Genomic DNA, 16,614 nt, shown 5'->3' with positions numbered 1-16,614 from the left:
CAAATCACTTCCCGTCATTTAAAAAAAAAAATCCTTTATTCCCTTATCAAGGTATCCAAACACATCTAGGCCATTCTTGTTTCTTTTAATTACATTTAAGAGAAATCACATATCTTCATTTACAACAACAATAACAAGCCTTTATCTCACTAAGTGGGATCAGTTGCATGAATCCTTTTCTCCACTGCATCTTATTGAGTGTCATATTTTCATTTAAGTCTAATAAATTTAAGAACATTTTTTATGCAACAAACATGCCCAAGTCAAATCACATATCTATGTTTAAAATTTAAAAAAAAAATTCAATATATATCATCCTTAGGTCATGATAATAAAAATAATGATTTCTATATTAACACCTAATATTCATATTTTTATCCATTTGAAATTATATTTTCATAAAAGGGCAATCATATACATACCACACAAATCTTATGTATTTACATATCTAACAGCTAAATTTTCATATTTACATGCATAACACACAAATCTTTAATATTGCATCATAAATACTAATATTATATTTTAAAAGTGAAATAAATCTTTCCATGCATAGATTTGTCACATTAAAGTATGATAAATGTAAACATACATGTTTAGGTGTTAGATATGTAATGCAAAAGAATTGTGTGGTATGTATGTAAATTGCCATTTGATAATATTCAAAATTGATTTATTGATTTATATTTTCACGTCATTTTTTAAAATTTCCACAAAAGTTTATATAAATATTGTAACTAATAAAACATTATAAATCAAAGTTATAAAAAGAAATTTGACTTCATGACTCATAAAAGTTGTAAGTCAAGAAATACATCCATTATTTACTTACCTGGAGAAATATGACCAAAAAATTATTTTGGACCAAAATACCTCTCTTTTGAACACAGACACTTATTTAAAGCCCACCATGAATGACATTAGTATGAACAGAGTTAGGAACATATTCGAGGAAGGTTGAAACTACATTGGAATCTTATTTTAATCCTGTTTGAACATGGTTCCAACACTTTTAAACATGTTGGAATGTAACTTATTGTATCCACTACAAGTAAACTTTATTTTAATCTCATTCAAAACATGTTCTAATAAGGTCAAAACATGTTTGAGGAAGCTCCAAACCACATTCTAATCAGTTTCAAATATTTTTCATACTTTGAACCTCATCAAAAGACGGTTTGAATGAGATTTGAATTATGTTTATCTATAGTAGATACAAGGTGTGTTCCCACATCTTGAATGAAGCATACTATATAAGGGTTATATTACATAGTACAATCACAACAACTATATAGAAGATCAACAACTAGATACAACAGTGCATTATCTAGTAGCTTTTACATAGCGTAGTACTAATCATGACACAACATATTATAAAATAGATAAAACAAAAAGTAAAGAAACAATTACATCACACTAGAGTTCCATCCAACACCTATAGCACACAAAAGTAATAAGCATTATATTATTGCATAATTAATTAGCGGCATTACTTCAAAAATTACATCAAATCAAAGCAGTAAGATTATTATCACAATGATAAGAGTAAAGTGAAAAAAGGTTATGAATGTGGTGTATAGCCTTATATATAACTCATGGTTTCTCACTTCACATTAGTTGCACATATATTGCACCATAAAGTTCACCCCCTTTAAATGCCTTGTGTCTTTCTTTAAATGGCCACTCTTTGGCTCTATCAAAAGAGACAACATGATTGTCGTATTTATATCTAAAACCTCTTAAATATCTTCATTTCTAACTTGATATATATTTTTCAACATATGCAGCTAAATCATACTTTTTTGCCGTCACAACACGACCCGGGGCTTGAAATTAACAAGGCGAAAACGGACGGTCAGACGATGTGAAAAGTTTTTTCTATATTAACCTTCAATTTAACAGATGAAAGAGCCACTACAAAATTATATTAAAGCGATACAATTAAAATTTACCTCGTTGATGGTTGTCCGCGTCTTCTATAAATGTTTCTCTTCTATTGCTTATCTTTTAATAATTTATTTAAACTTGAAAAACTAGTTAAAACAATTATGAACTAAACGAGTCAATGAATACTCATACTTCTAAACTAAAGTAATATAAGGAAAAGAAAAAATAATATGCAAGCCAGTTAAGCTTCTTTAAAAATCAATATAAACATTTGATATGTTACTCATATGAAACAATATCATTATCATATCATTTCATATCTATACAACTGTCACATGAGACACAGTCTAAAAATTTGTGTCAATTAAGACGCATCAATATCAATATCTTTTTTCATTTACGTGCACGAGTACATTAGTGTTCTCCAACTAGTACCATCAAGGGATGCTATATCATAACCATTTATGCATATACAGGTAGTCAACATAAGCGTGTGTTCATCACATTCAATCAAGCAATATAAAACATATACTAAAATGCACGAGTAAATAGCTACAATATTTCCAACAATATAACTAATAAAGAAAAGAATAGCTCAATCAGAATAAAACACCTACAAATATCATCAACTGCAAACATACTTAAAACGAAACAAATTACTATAGTTTAAAAGTACAAGTACTCACTTCGATACCGACTAATTTGTTATTTAACTTGACATCAATTCTTCTAAAATCGAAAATTTAAAACATGATATAAAACTTTTATTAATTTATTATTTCAAAAAAAAACTATTAGTTTTTCATTATTTAAATGCAAAATTTTTCTTTATGCAATCATGCTTAAAAAATATTATAGAAAAATATCTTATTATTATTATTATTATTATTATTATTATTATTATTATTATTATTATTATTACTATTATTATTATTATTATTATTATTATTATTATTATTATGTTTTAAAAAAAATCTTACCTTGGTTGACCCTATCCCACATGAGGATAGCACGCGACCCCTTTAGCACAAGGCAGCAAGCTGAATCCCTTCCTCCTTCCAGCAATCAGTTCGATTCAACCTCACAGAGTTGCTCTTCTTAATCCCTGGAAAGAAGTCGCGCCTCCTCTGTATGTGACGATCTTCTTTCTACGCACGAGGCTCGACCTAGCACCTGCACTAATCTTCCCTTCTCCAATCGCCTTCCCTTTCTTCTTCGTGCACGACAATTCCTTCTCAACTCAGCTCGATTCTTCTTCGAGAAGCTTGAAGAAGAAGCGACGCCTTCTTCCTCCCCTCTGCTCGCCACCGAAACAGTCTCCTCCTTCTGCACGACAGATACACCACTTCTGCCCTAATTCTCACTTCATCCTCGCCGCTTGGCTCCATGTAAGGCGGTCTGCGGCTTAATACGAGAATTTGCCAGTCTGACTTCCTGACCCTCAATCACTTCTCCCGCTATGATCAATTCATTTCCTAACCCTTCCTCGTTTGGTTTCATGACTCCTCAATTCCTCTTCTTCAGTTTCAAAATCTTCTTGGTTCTTCTCCCCCTTCTATTAATTTGGCTCGACCCTTCTCATCATCTTCTGTGACTGTTCGTTTCTCCTCCATTACGAACATTATCATTACATTTGCTCATAAGAATTTGAAAATAAGCTATAACAACTCACCCTAGATCTCGAGCTATAGCCAACAGATTTTCACACATGAGACCAATAACATCAAATTTTCAATTCAAATTAACTAATGAAATAGAGAATCAAATTTTAAGCTTATTCATGAGATTCTCCAATTTGCCTCTTCAATTTTTTGCCAAAATCATTTTTTATTGATTATAATGACACATCTATAAAAAAATCATTTTTTGTCTTATATGCCTTAAATTCTAATAAAATTATCACTAGAAATGAGCGTCTATTTTAATATGATTGCAAAAATCATAAAAACTCGATGAAATGTTAACTCTAGTCAAGTCATATTGATTTCTAGAGAATAAGCAGTAAGCCCACCACACAGCCAATCACATTCTCCAAATAAACAATTATGATTAGGTTTTAACAACGGTCGTCAAAAAAGCTCATAGTTCACGAACAGATCATGCTTGGCTCACAAAGTAGCTCGTGTTTGATTTCTTCGATAAACAAACAAAGCAAACACAAACAACTTTTTTTTGCTTGATTTATAAATGAGCCGAACACAAACAAAAATTTGTTCGAATTAATTAAATAATAAAAAAATATCAATGCACTAATTATAAATTAAATTATTATATTATATTGTATCTGGACCTGATGAGGCGATTGTGAAGCAGTAGAAGTATTTCCACCTGTATTGTCAGTGATAGATTCTAGTGCAGGCGGGGTCTGAAGGAACTCCCTCTCCCCCACGATAGGAGGTTCCAAAGACGAGGGAGCTACAACTGGGGATTGAAAAGTTGTCATATTGTCTGTCTGATCAGAAGGAGATGGAATCACAGCCTCTAGCGGTGCAGTTTGTTTTCTTGGCTGAGGTGGGGGTATAGATGGTGACATTGAGATCTGGAGTGTCCAAACATACGACAGTTTGAATAATACGACGGAAAATGTTTAATCTCTACCTTCTGCCAATATCCATGATGTTGTGTGTCCAACCAGATTTCCTCAGAAGCGGGTGAAATGGTGTCTCTTTCAACAAGTACTCTGGCTTTAGAAGGACAGGACAGATTAAAAATAGGAATGTCCGTCTTGAGTGGCTTCCCATAAGCTGAGGCAATAGAGTACAATACTTTTTGAGAAAAATAATAAAATTTCATACCAGGGAGACGAATCCAAACCGAAATGATTAGCGGTTCCGTATGTGGGTCAAAATCCACAGACCATTTCAGAATCTTCATTGCTCTGCATTGCTCTGTTATTAATTCATTCTTCATTGCTCTGTTATCAATTCATATTATTCTTTTAGCAAATAAACGCATGTAATATTCTTCATTGCTAATTTGAACATCTAAGTGTCTCCCATCTAATAATCCAATTTTTCATTCTCCAACAAGGTGCATAAATTCAAATTCTTTGTGAATGAGCTCCATTTTAGGATGCCCATATAGAAATTTCTCAACCAAATTCAGACGACAGGAGAAAGCATGTTGAATACTTTCAGCTTCTGTAAAAAAGATAGCAGGTTTCTCATTCTTCCTACCAGGTTTTTTGATATCCACCGCCTACTCAAACAAAGGAGGGAAAGATGATGATTTTAGTATGCCTGGGGCATAGACACCGGCAAGGGCAGAGCATACCATTTGTCCAAAGCCATCTTCAAAAATAGTTGAGGCATTTTCGCGTTGAAATAGCCGAAGCTAAGAAAGGGACGACGGGGTCAGACGGGACTAGCGCAGATAACGTAGAAACGAGCGGGAGAATAGCCTAACAGAGAGGAAACAGCGAGCGGCGAGACAAGCAGCAGAGCACACGAGCGGCACGCGAGCAGGCAAGCCTCGTCTCAGAGCCGGAAGAAGCGGGGGACGCAGAGCACGCGAGCAAGCAGCCTCGTCTCAGAGCCAGAAGAAGCGGGGGAGACGAAACAGAAACGAGTGTGAATCTCATATCTTTCATAGTTCAAATGAAAGAACACTACACTTCAAATCATGTATCTATCCCAAAAAATAAACACAAAACTTGAGGGTGAGACTCGATCAAATAAAGTAAGAAATATATGACATCAGTTTGGTCTGCAAAAATCATTTTATTTACAAGTCGATAAGTTCCTAGAAAATTAAATAGGATTTATATTAAATTGGGTTCGGAAAAATTTTCTATAAGGACAAGCCTCTATAGTTAATTACATCTTAAATAACCGAAGTCACCTACGAAAACTCTCGATAAAAATCAGGGAATATTATCTTCAAAAAGATCAAAAGGAAAGGACTTTTCAACGAAATCGGACAAAAAGGTGTGAAAGGGAAGTGACTCAAATTTGGAACATTTATTGTAGAATCTAAAGGAGAAAATATCAGGGGATGTCACAAATCCAGAGGAGAACTTCGGTGACTTCCCAAGCTACCCTATAGTTTGGCTTCAGTTTAGAGGAGAAATATTTAAATGTTTCATCCTGCCAATTTTATTAGTTAGGGCTTACATTCGTGTGAAACAATCACACAAATAGCCTGAAAGATGTGAGGATTTAGGTCATAAGGAACGACAACCTCGGAGTCCTAAAATGAATTAGGGCTCATATTGTACAGCAGAGCTATATAAAGGTCTAATAAAAAGTTGAGGATTTATGTTGCATAAGCAAATCACCTCGAAGTCCTATGGCTTGGTCATTTAATTCTAAAGAAAGTATGATTTAGCTGATGTAGACATGTTCTGCTGTTGAAGATGGTCGTGCTGCCCACAATGCTAGCTCCAAGCTCCTCGTCGCGGCAAGTTTATATTTTTTGATGTGTCAAATTATAACGTCAAATCAGATATCCCTAAAGATAATGGTTATTTAAATAATATGGGACATATTGAAGTTGATTAGACCGACATCAGTTAGGATCATACGGTTCCCTCGTTACAGCACCACTATTTTCTTTTAAATTCACTTAGTCCAAATGAATTTACTAAACTCAACTTAATGAGTTTCACACTTTCATTTAGGCCATGGGAAATCTCGTTAACAACCGTAAGTTACCTCCTTCGAGTGATTCCCGATCATCCGATAGAGACATTATAATTTAGTTGAAATTTTTGTTATATGATGTTCGTGATTAAATTTTTAGTTGTCTTAAATTTTGAATGTTGTGGCGGGGAAATTTTTTTTTGTTGATTTTTAGTTTTGGTTTTGGTTTTACGACTACACTAGCAGTTTTGGTTTTGGTTTTCCGACTCCACTAGCAGTTTTGGTTTTCATGCAGGGTGACATCGTTGTTTAACATGAAAGCCTAAGGCAAGAAGTACAAAATAGTAAATGCAATAATTTAAAAGCGTATCTGTCGATTCTTCTCGTTCCACCACCCGAAAGGTTAGTACTTGCAAGGAATGTATATAATTTTTCAGGAAATTTAAATTGCAGGAGTAGATGAAAGTTTGGCTACCAAACCTCAAGTTATGACTTTATTGAATCTTAAAAAATCCTAGCAGATGGTTTTAGAATAAAAAATATGGCAAGTCCAATTTGCCCATCAAAATGTCCAATAGATTTCAAAATGCTTGAGGCATGACCCTTGACCACTTTGACGATTTCTTGAAATATTTCGAGTTCATTTTGGACTTATCATATTGTTCTATTAATCATTCGAGGTTGAAGTGTGACTACCTCGTTGCTCTGAACCTTGACAATTTAATTATCCCGAGACTAGGATACCCAATTAATCAATTGATGTTTCATTTAAAAGTTATGTGAGTGGGTGCCCCTAAGACAAGTTTAAGTCATTTAAATTTGTGGTGCTCACAATTAAGGTCAAGCTTGTAGTGTTTAAAGATGTTGATTTCCAATCATGTTATCTTCTAAATTCGATCAACTGAGTGTAAACATCGAGCTTATGTCACTACTAAGCCTTTAATAATCATGATAGGTGGGATGGTGATTATTAAAATTTTCATTTAAGTGGTATGTATTCTTATTGAAAGATCACATCATTGTCAATCTTAGGCTCAAGATAAGTAAATTATCATCTTATCATCTTTTCTATTTTAAGCCCACCACTCAAGTACCATTTGATCTTAATTGACTTCTAACTCATGAAGATTAGGAGAATTATAATCTTGTTGATATTGTGCAAAGATGGTGAGTGAGTTTTTGCTTTTTAGTCCCATTATATTTCAATCATCCAAACATATCTATTAAGATCAAAATTTCTCATTTTTCATTGGTTAATCCTAAATTTTGATTAAAAACCAAATTTTAAAATGACTATTTTCCCTTTGGGGTAGTTTATCTCATAACTCATTAAACACAACTCAAATGACTTGAGCATTCAGAGTGGCATATTCATGAGTTATAATTAAAACATCAGAGGAGAATAATGTGGTTTTACTTTTCTATTTTTAAATTTAAGAAATAGGGTTTTCAATTTGATTTATTTAACTATCCAAAATAAAGGTTTTATTTATAAGAAAATTATTAAAGGTTTCCTTATGTTAGAGAAATACTTGGGCAAAATTTCATAATTTTTTGAATTAAATTTTCATTATTATTATTTAATTAAATAGAAAATAGTGTTTTATTTATCAAAATTATTTTTATACCGTCATTAGACTTCTCTGAGTTCAGAAAACTCATAGAATTAATTTTTGTACTTTTATGATTTTTAATTTATTTATTATAATTATTTTAATGAGAAAATAAGGAAAATTTAATTTTAAGCTTTTAAAATTTATTTTTAATTTAGAAAAAGTATGAATAATATCCTAATGAATTCTAAGTGATCAGGGAAAGCTTGTACACATTTTGAAGCATTTTTTTTATTTTTCAAAATTTTAATTATTTTGATTATTTATCATATTTTTGCAATTTTTAATTTTTTTAATTTAAAAACTAGTTAAGAAATAAACTATTTATTTTAAATATATTTTATTTTTATTAAATACCCCTGATCACATGGAACTCAGAAAAATATTTTTCATAATTTTTCTAAACTTATTTAATTTATTATAATTATTTTTATAAAAATACAAAAAATTTTTAAAAATCAATTTTAGTACTTAAACTAAGCAAAATAATTTTTAAATTTTTACAATAAGTAAATATGATTTTTATGCACAATGTGGAATTGATTTTGTCAATTTTTGATAAATATATAACTTACATAAATTAACACAAGATATATACACAAGTAATATAAAAATTTATAAAATTATTCAAGTCATCATGGTATTTTTTCTAAGCCTCTCTGACCATAAGAAACCTACTAAAATTATTCCCATAATTTTCCAAGTAATCTTTTAATTTTTATAATTTAAATGGTCAAAATGGCCACCTTAGCTTGAAAATTAAGGTTAGAAGCATAGGGATATACTCTGACCTTCGAAAAATCAGAGGGCATAGTCTTTGTCATGAGGAACAAACCTTCAAAATTTCAAATCATGGTGAGCAATGTTTAATCATAATGAATTAAAATACTCCAGAGGGTATTTAATTCATTTAAAATCAGTGAATAAGAAAATAATTTTTATTTTTAAGCTACATTATTGTCCTCTGTTCACGGAACAAGAGGGTATTTTTTTTTTATTTTTAGGATTTTTCTAAAGAAAGATTTGAATTTTTGAAGTTCAGGCATTTAAAATAATTCAAAAAAATCCATATTTTTCTACTTATCAACGCGGCGCCAACTTATCCTACGGTGGCTCAAAACTCACACGCGGCGCGCTCCCATTCGTTATGCTTTCCACCTAGACATGTCACGTGGCCCGCAGTTCACGCACTAAGAGTCTATCCGGCTGGCTCGATCTCCTCCGTCCATTGGATACACGCGCCATCGGACGGCATCCGTTCATCGTCCCCAAGTGACCTAACCCGTAAGCCATTCACACTAAAACCTTAAGATCTCTGCCTAGACTCAAGCAAATCACATGGGGTTTGTTTCTAAACCTTCATCTACTCAAGAAAAACACATTTATACGATTAATCAAGTATGAAATCAAGTCAATACACATTGAGAGTTAAAATAAGCTCGGGTTAAGGGAGAAATTATTGTGTACGGAGAGCGTCCGTAAACTGCGTGTGCTCTCCGATCACAGCCTCACATCAACCATTCTTTTAAATTTTTTTAAAAAAAATTTAATAAAAGCGGGACCCATTGGAATATGGTTGATGTGCGGCTGTGAACGGAGAGCGCACGCAGCTCTGCATACGCTCTTTGTACGCAATATTTTTTTCGGGTTAGGGTTAGAGCTCAATACCTTTGTCTAGAGGGGAGGTCTCAATCAGATGGTTGTAGTAGCTTCGATTGAGTCCAACGAACCTCCAGATGAAGTCTCAAGCCCTGCTAAATTGTAGAGATATCCTAGAGGCTGTTTCAGAGGGGGCTTTGATGGGTAGTCAACTCCTCTTGCTCTAGGGATGGCGTGTGCACAATTAATTTAAGTTTGGTGGACTGTGGAGAAATTTCCTGATCTTAGCTGAAAGTTTGAGCTCAAAATTGTGCTCTCACAGTTGAAATCAGAGGGGAAAGATGGTCGGATTGAACTTAGGATTGCTTGGAGAGTCTCTGGCGAGATTTTGACATAATTTCCCCAAGGATTTTGAATACCTCTCCTTTGGCCATGGAGGGGGTTGATTAAATAGAAGGGCTTGGGATGGCCACCAAGGCCATTTGACGGGTGCAAAAAGCTGCTTAGGTGGGGAGCTCTGAAGAGAAATTAGGATGAGCTAGCCTCTAGGGTTGAAATTGGGTTTGATTTAGGGGTGGTGGCTCACGGTTTTGGCATTTTCCGGCGAGTAGGGTGGCTGGCCAGAGCAGGGAAGGTGATCAGGTGGTCAGGTGAGCCAGCGAGAGGGTTAATTGTGATTTACGCCTAATGGTTAGTGATGATGAAAGAGATTTCTTGGTTAAGGCCCAAAAATGGGATGAAATCCCTTATTTTAGGAACCCATTGGTCCATAGCTCACTTAGGTGGGTTCTGGGTGGGTTTAAGGTGGTTTAGCCTGGTCAGTAGAGTGTGCTTAGTGGTTGTGGTGACATTAATTTGGTGACTTTGGCATGGCTAAGTCAATTTTGGTGAAGGGGTTCAAATTAGGTCAAAATGGCTAGAGTTGGGTTTGGGTTAGGCTAGCCATGACATTGAGCTCAATTGATTGATCAATTTGGTGTAGATGATTGTCATGAGGAGCTTAGAAAAGATTTTGAGTGATTTTGAATTGGTTTGGAGATTCAATTTGGAGGATTTTGGGCATTTGGTCAATTTGAGGGTGTTGGGTTAGACTTGGGTGTAGGTTAGACTAAGGTTAGGTTAGGTCAAAATTGATAGTTCAAAATGGTCTAGGGGAATGTCATAAAGAGTTTTCAACATAAATTGGGTGTCAATTTTGGGTTTAGGGCATTCAACTTTGTGGAATTTGGAGACGACCAATTTGGGTCAAATTTGGGGATTTTAAATACGGGTTGAAATTGAGTGAAATTGAGGCTTGACCAAGGCCAATTGAAAGTCCAATTTGAAGTGCGGGATTGTTAGGAAGAATTTAGGATTCAAATTGGGGCAATTGAGTGGATCATATGGTTCAATTAGGTGAGATTAAGTCATAGGGTCAAAATTGGAGATTTAATTTGGTCAAAATTAAGCTCAAAGCATGGGTCAATTAGGTTTGGATTTTGTTTGAATTGATCATATGAAAGATGAATTTGAGTTTAGAATTGAAATTAGGGAGGATTGAGGCCAAATTGAGGCCAAATTGATGGGTATGTGAGGTGAATTTGGAGAAATTGAGCCTTTAAGGGCAATTTGGGGCTTTTGGTTAAAGTTGGTTAAATTGATCAAATTGGGTTCAATTAAAGGGTCCAAATTGGTTTTGGGGACATTTGAAATGATTTTGAGGGTTTTGGGAAAGTTTGGGCTACCAAGGCTATTTTTGTAATTTCGGCAAATTTGAGAGTATTTTGATAATTTTGGAATTTTTGGGATGTTTGGGCAATTTGGGTAGTTTCAAATGGTTTGAAATGATTTTCGAATAAGTTTAGGTATTTTGGATGAATTTGAGAATTTTGGTCAAATTTAGGGTTTCAATCTTATTTAGGTAATTTGAGTGGATTTGGGGGCAAAGAGCCAAGTTGGATATTTTGATAGAATTTGGGTGTCAACCACCTTATATGAGCTATGGACCAATGAAACTCTCATTTTGGGTCCTCTATGTACTGGTCTTTGCTAAACCCTAGCCTAGGGCTTGTGGGTCTAGTGGACCATCTAAATGAGTTTTCCAAAAGGTCAAGGGATTAAAGTCAACAAATTTGGTTTTAGGGTTGTGAGTGAAAGTGAGTGCAAGTGAGTGAAGTAGCTTCAGACCAACACTCAGGGTCAACCTTAAGGTCGAGCAGTCCTATGGGGACTCCCCTTAAGCTTCCGCTATAGTGGCCCCACCTACTAAGTGCTAGATGTTAGGACCAGTATATAGAACTTCAAGTTGAACATAGAAGAGTTTAGAGTTTCTAAAGGTGAGGGTTCCGTTTCTAGTTTTTTAGGAATAGTCAACAGGAAAATACTATGGCTAGACCTTAGGCTACTAAAGAGGGAAAACTAAACCTCAACCAAAAGTGAGGTCAACATCTCATTACACACAAGATATAATATTGACTATTTTAAAGTAAAGGAAAAGGTACAGGTGGAGCATAATCAAACAACCATATTTTATCTTATCTTAAGGTTTTGAAGGCGTACTTTTAATGTAATAATAAGGAAGAATGTATATAACGTAAGCTAGAGATTATTTTTGGCACAAAAGTTTTCTATGAATTTCTTAAAAGCTCTGTAGTACATTTTGATGATTTAAATTGTTCACGTTTCAATCTTAATGATTATGATGAACCTATTTAGATGATTATGAAAGTGAGATATGTTCTACAACAATCCAGACAGACTAATTTACAACTCACTCTATTCTACTTGCTAATGTTAAAATGGTTGTTTGTAGAAAAATTCTAACTAAATTGTTTTCCTCTGTTATACCTGGTCCTAATCTTAAAGAAAATCAAAATAGGATATGATAATATAAGCTCTAGAAGCTAAGTGATATTATTCATAAAAACTATCAATTTAAAACTACATCATTTATTGCAACATGATGAGTGTAATCTCCATAATGTGAATATGGAAAAATAACTGATAAAGCATGTCTATCAGATAAAAATAATAAGTCGTTCACTGTGCTTATTTACTCTCTATATCAATCATAAACAACATCCATTACTAACTATTTTCTAAGTTAACTGCTTTAAATATCAGAAGGTAAATCTGAGTATATATATCTTGCACTACAGTCACAAGCAAAGTACCTATCTAATATGTATTCATAAATAAATATTTTAACTATATGTCATACTGGGCAACGTGCACTTTAGAAGCCTTGAACATAAAACCCCAAAGAAAAGTAAGAAAACTTGAAATGTTCAGGATTGTCGAAGCTCAATATCAATAGTTATCGCTTTCCGATGTAGCATAGTTAGAAAAGATTGTAGCTATTTAAGGATATTGTGGGGGACCATCTTATATAAGAGATAGCTAACTCACGACACTGCCAAGCCTTCTCATAAGAAAAATCACTGCGTTAATTCATCTTCAAATTTCATATAACTGTCAATAGCTTCAAATTAGATTGAGCATCTTGGTGATCTTTCAATGTAACATTCAAAGTGCAAATGTGTTCTAATTCATGGCTTCTAATCTCTAATATATATTGAGTTTGCTAACTATGTAGATCGCAAGTTTTATGAGCGCTTATTTTAAGTGCAACTAATAAACCATATAATTTTTTATGTTACTTCACTTTGAATTGAATTTTTTTTCACACATATAAATGTAACAACCTCTTTAACTCTTCAATGCTTTCAAAAAGGGTTCCCATTTTCAAATTAATTGAGAACAAACTCAAGCATGAGGCTATTATATCAACAAACATCAAATTCAAAATACTTTCAGGAATTATCTTTTATAGGATAAGAGTTATCTACAGGTAATTACCATGAATTATTTATTTTAGCCTCAACGTACATGAACCAAAAGAGTTCACAAGTTTAGTACTTTCATGTAGAACATAAACTGAGAAAAGAATCTCCAATAGATGCTTGAGTATTGAAGCATCAATGAAATCACAATATTTTCTAGCCTATATATCCACAGCTGCGCCTACTTCTATCCATGATACGCCAACATCATCATTTATACTAGTGAAAGACATGGCTACTAATCTTTCACCATCCTTATTTACACAAAAGTTTGCGGTTGAAATCTTTTGGGAATAATAATTACATATATTGGAGACCAAAGTTGAATGAATACGGATATATTTTTCATAAATTTAATTATAATTTGATAATAGCTATATTGGAGGATATGAAAATATAATATAAAAAAATGTCGTATGTTCCGATTTCTTTCTGCTAGGGTTTCGCCTTCATGGGCAAAACCTGGTCTCCTCATCGATTGCAGTTTGTCGTATCTCTTCTCCATCGCGCTTCGTCCGCGTCGTTTGGCGTCGATTTCTTCGTCACGCACAGTTACGCGCGTCTGTCAGCCCTGCGGGCGCGCTTCTACGGCTCCTGTCCATCGCGCATTGCCACGTTTGAAGTGTCGCTCGTTTGTCAGCTACGCCTCGCTTCTGCGGCTCCCACGTCGCGAGTTCTCAGTTGTGCCTCCTGCGGCTCCGACTTCTACGGCTCTGTGCCTCTGTCTATTGCACTCGCCTCCTTCCTGTGAACTACTCTCTGTCCTGTGAACTACTCGCAGCCAGACTCAAGTAGCTAGCAATTGTTCAACTCCCTTCCATGGCTACTGCTCCTTCTCAACCACCGACTACAACAGTTTTAAACCTTGCGAAGGCTTCCTTTGTTGATATGGTTGACTCTATGGGATCAGATCAGGTTTTCCCTCAGATTTACCATGAATCATTCGAAAGTCGAGAGGACTACAACCTTATCAATAAGATGGGTAGGAAGACTGGCAAACTGGCTATATACTTCTCTGATGTTGAAATTTTCAACCTGGTTAACAAGTTTAAATTCACCCTCATTGGAAAGTTCCAATTGGGACATCCCAAAATGGAAATAGTTCGAAAGGCTTTTGAAGATCTCAAACTATTGGGACTTTAAAAGGTTTGCCTCTTTGATGGGAGACATGTGATGATACAATTATCTAAAGTAAAAGACTGCCAAAATAATTTTCAAAAAATTTATGACAAAAGAGGGAAAATATATGAAGCCGCTTAAGTGGTCTCCTGAATTTGACCATAGTTAAGAACCACCTATAGTTCCAATCTGGTTTAAACTATCTGGCCTAAAGATGCACTACTTCAACCACCAAGTCCTCTACTTTATTGGAGTTGCACTAGGGAGACCTATGAGATTGGATACACCCACCTTCAATCTAACCAGCCCTTCGATTGCAAGAATTGTTGTTGAAAGAAATATCACCCTCCTTGATGTGGACGAAATATGGCTTGATACTGCCCACAATGGGTATTGGCAAACAATTACAGCAGAACAAAGACCCTACTACTGCAATCACTGTAAACTATTTGGGCACACCCCTATCAAATGTTTCAGGCTTCACCCACAATTAAGATCGACAGGTCCTAATAGCATCATCCATGTGGAGGAAATTATAACAGACACTCTTAATCTTCCAGAAATATTGAATGAGAATTTGACTCATAAGGCTACTCCTCACCAACTAGACCAGCAGCTTCCGCCTACTGTTGTTGAGGCAGCTCTTCCTCAGATTACAAATTCTATGAATTTTTGTCGCAGCAAAGCTAGTGTCTTCGAACCACCTATTGCGAGAGAAGAGGGTAATAAAGTTATGGAGGAGTGTCAGGGAGGAGTGTCAGGATCAAGACAAGATGTGCTGCAGGCTGAGTCAGATCAACAGTTTACCTCCATCGAAGATCCACCTATTGTTCACACATGACTACCTCTGGTAGATGATTGGCTGGTTTACAAATCTAGGAAGAAGAAGAAAGGATTATCAGATCTCAGCAAATCTCAGAATGATTGTATCATTGTGTAGGGCGAAAGCCCACATCTCAGTATGTTGCTAGACTCCCTCCCTAGATCCAAGGGAAGGGGAAGCGGTATATCCACCGACTACACCTACAATGATTAGGAGTTGTTTTTTTTTTATTTATTTTTGGGGAATATGTTTATAATCTCTGTGAGTTGAGTTCTTTGTACCCACTCACTAAAACTTTTGTATCCTCTCTTTTTATCAATGAATTTTATCATTTCAAAATATATATACATATTGAAAGCCCAAAAATGCTAGTATATTAAATAGAAAGAATGATACTTATTAAATAGAAGAAAGGTACATATACAACGTGTTGGAGGGCCCAAGCATGACACCCTGCCCACACAAAAATCACAAATGGTTCCAAAATCTCGAAAAAACAGAAAAAAAATGCATTAGATACTTAAATAAAAAACCTAACAATGTCGAAATACGGGTGGCTAGAGAGGGACCCAATTTGGTCTTGCCTCTGCCTCTAGTTCTAAGGAAAGAGCAAGCTAATAAGCTGACAAGATGATTGTCATTGCCAGTAGTAACCAATGTATCATCCAAATATGTTCCCGAGCTGGAGTCGGCCTCCATTCTTCTTCTTCCTCCTAGAATAGATCTGTCATTCCTCATCTGGAGAATCAGTCTGATGGGGTGATAGAGCTGAAGCAGAAGAAATACCAACCTACCCACAATAGGTTTTAGTATATGTGAAGTATGAGTTGCATCTACACCGAATACATCCTAAAGAAGTGGAGCTACAAGGCTCTCCTGATTCTCAGTCTGAACACTATCATTTGTAGGTAATAGTCCATCAGTATTGTTTTCTATGGGGTTTGAAGATGTCAGCATCACATCACTCGCACTAACAGTAACAGCAGTGTCATGGGGGGTCCTTAAGGGCAATAGACACCTTCAGTCTGATAGTATCCTCCCCAGATGAAACTAAAATATCCAGAGCAGTGGGGTTAGACCCATCCTTACATCCTTATTCACTTGAACCTTAGTTTGGATGAAACTTGTGGCATTTATTAAGAACATGACCAAACATCTTACAGTGGGTACAA

General features: G+C 34.8%; 1 protein-coding gene across 4 annotated transcripts in view; it reads right to left on the bottom strand.

Annotated features, from left to right (window-relative positions):
• LOC110035674 (CMP-sialic acid transporter 4-like) overlaps positions 1-16,614 on the bottom strand; it is a 108,834-nt gene that overhangs the window by 70,356 nt on the left and 21,864 nt on the right. The window lies entirely within an intron of this gene.

The sequence above is a fragment of the Phalaenopsis equestris genome, unplaced genomic scaffold (assembly GCF_001263595.1).
Source record: "Phalaenopsis equestris unplaced genomic scaffold, ASM126359v1 Scaffold198964, whole genome shotgun sequence".
In the NCBI taxonomy this organism is placed as follows: domain Eukaryota; kingdom Viridiplantae; phylum Streptophyta; class Magnoliopsida; order Asparagales; family Orchidaceae; genus Phalaenopsis; species Phalaenopsis equestris.
Note: the sequence above shows the minus strand (reverse complement) of the source record. Positions and strands in the feature narration are given on the sequence as shown.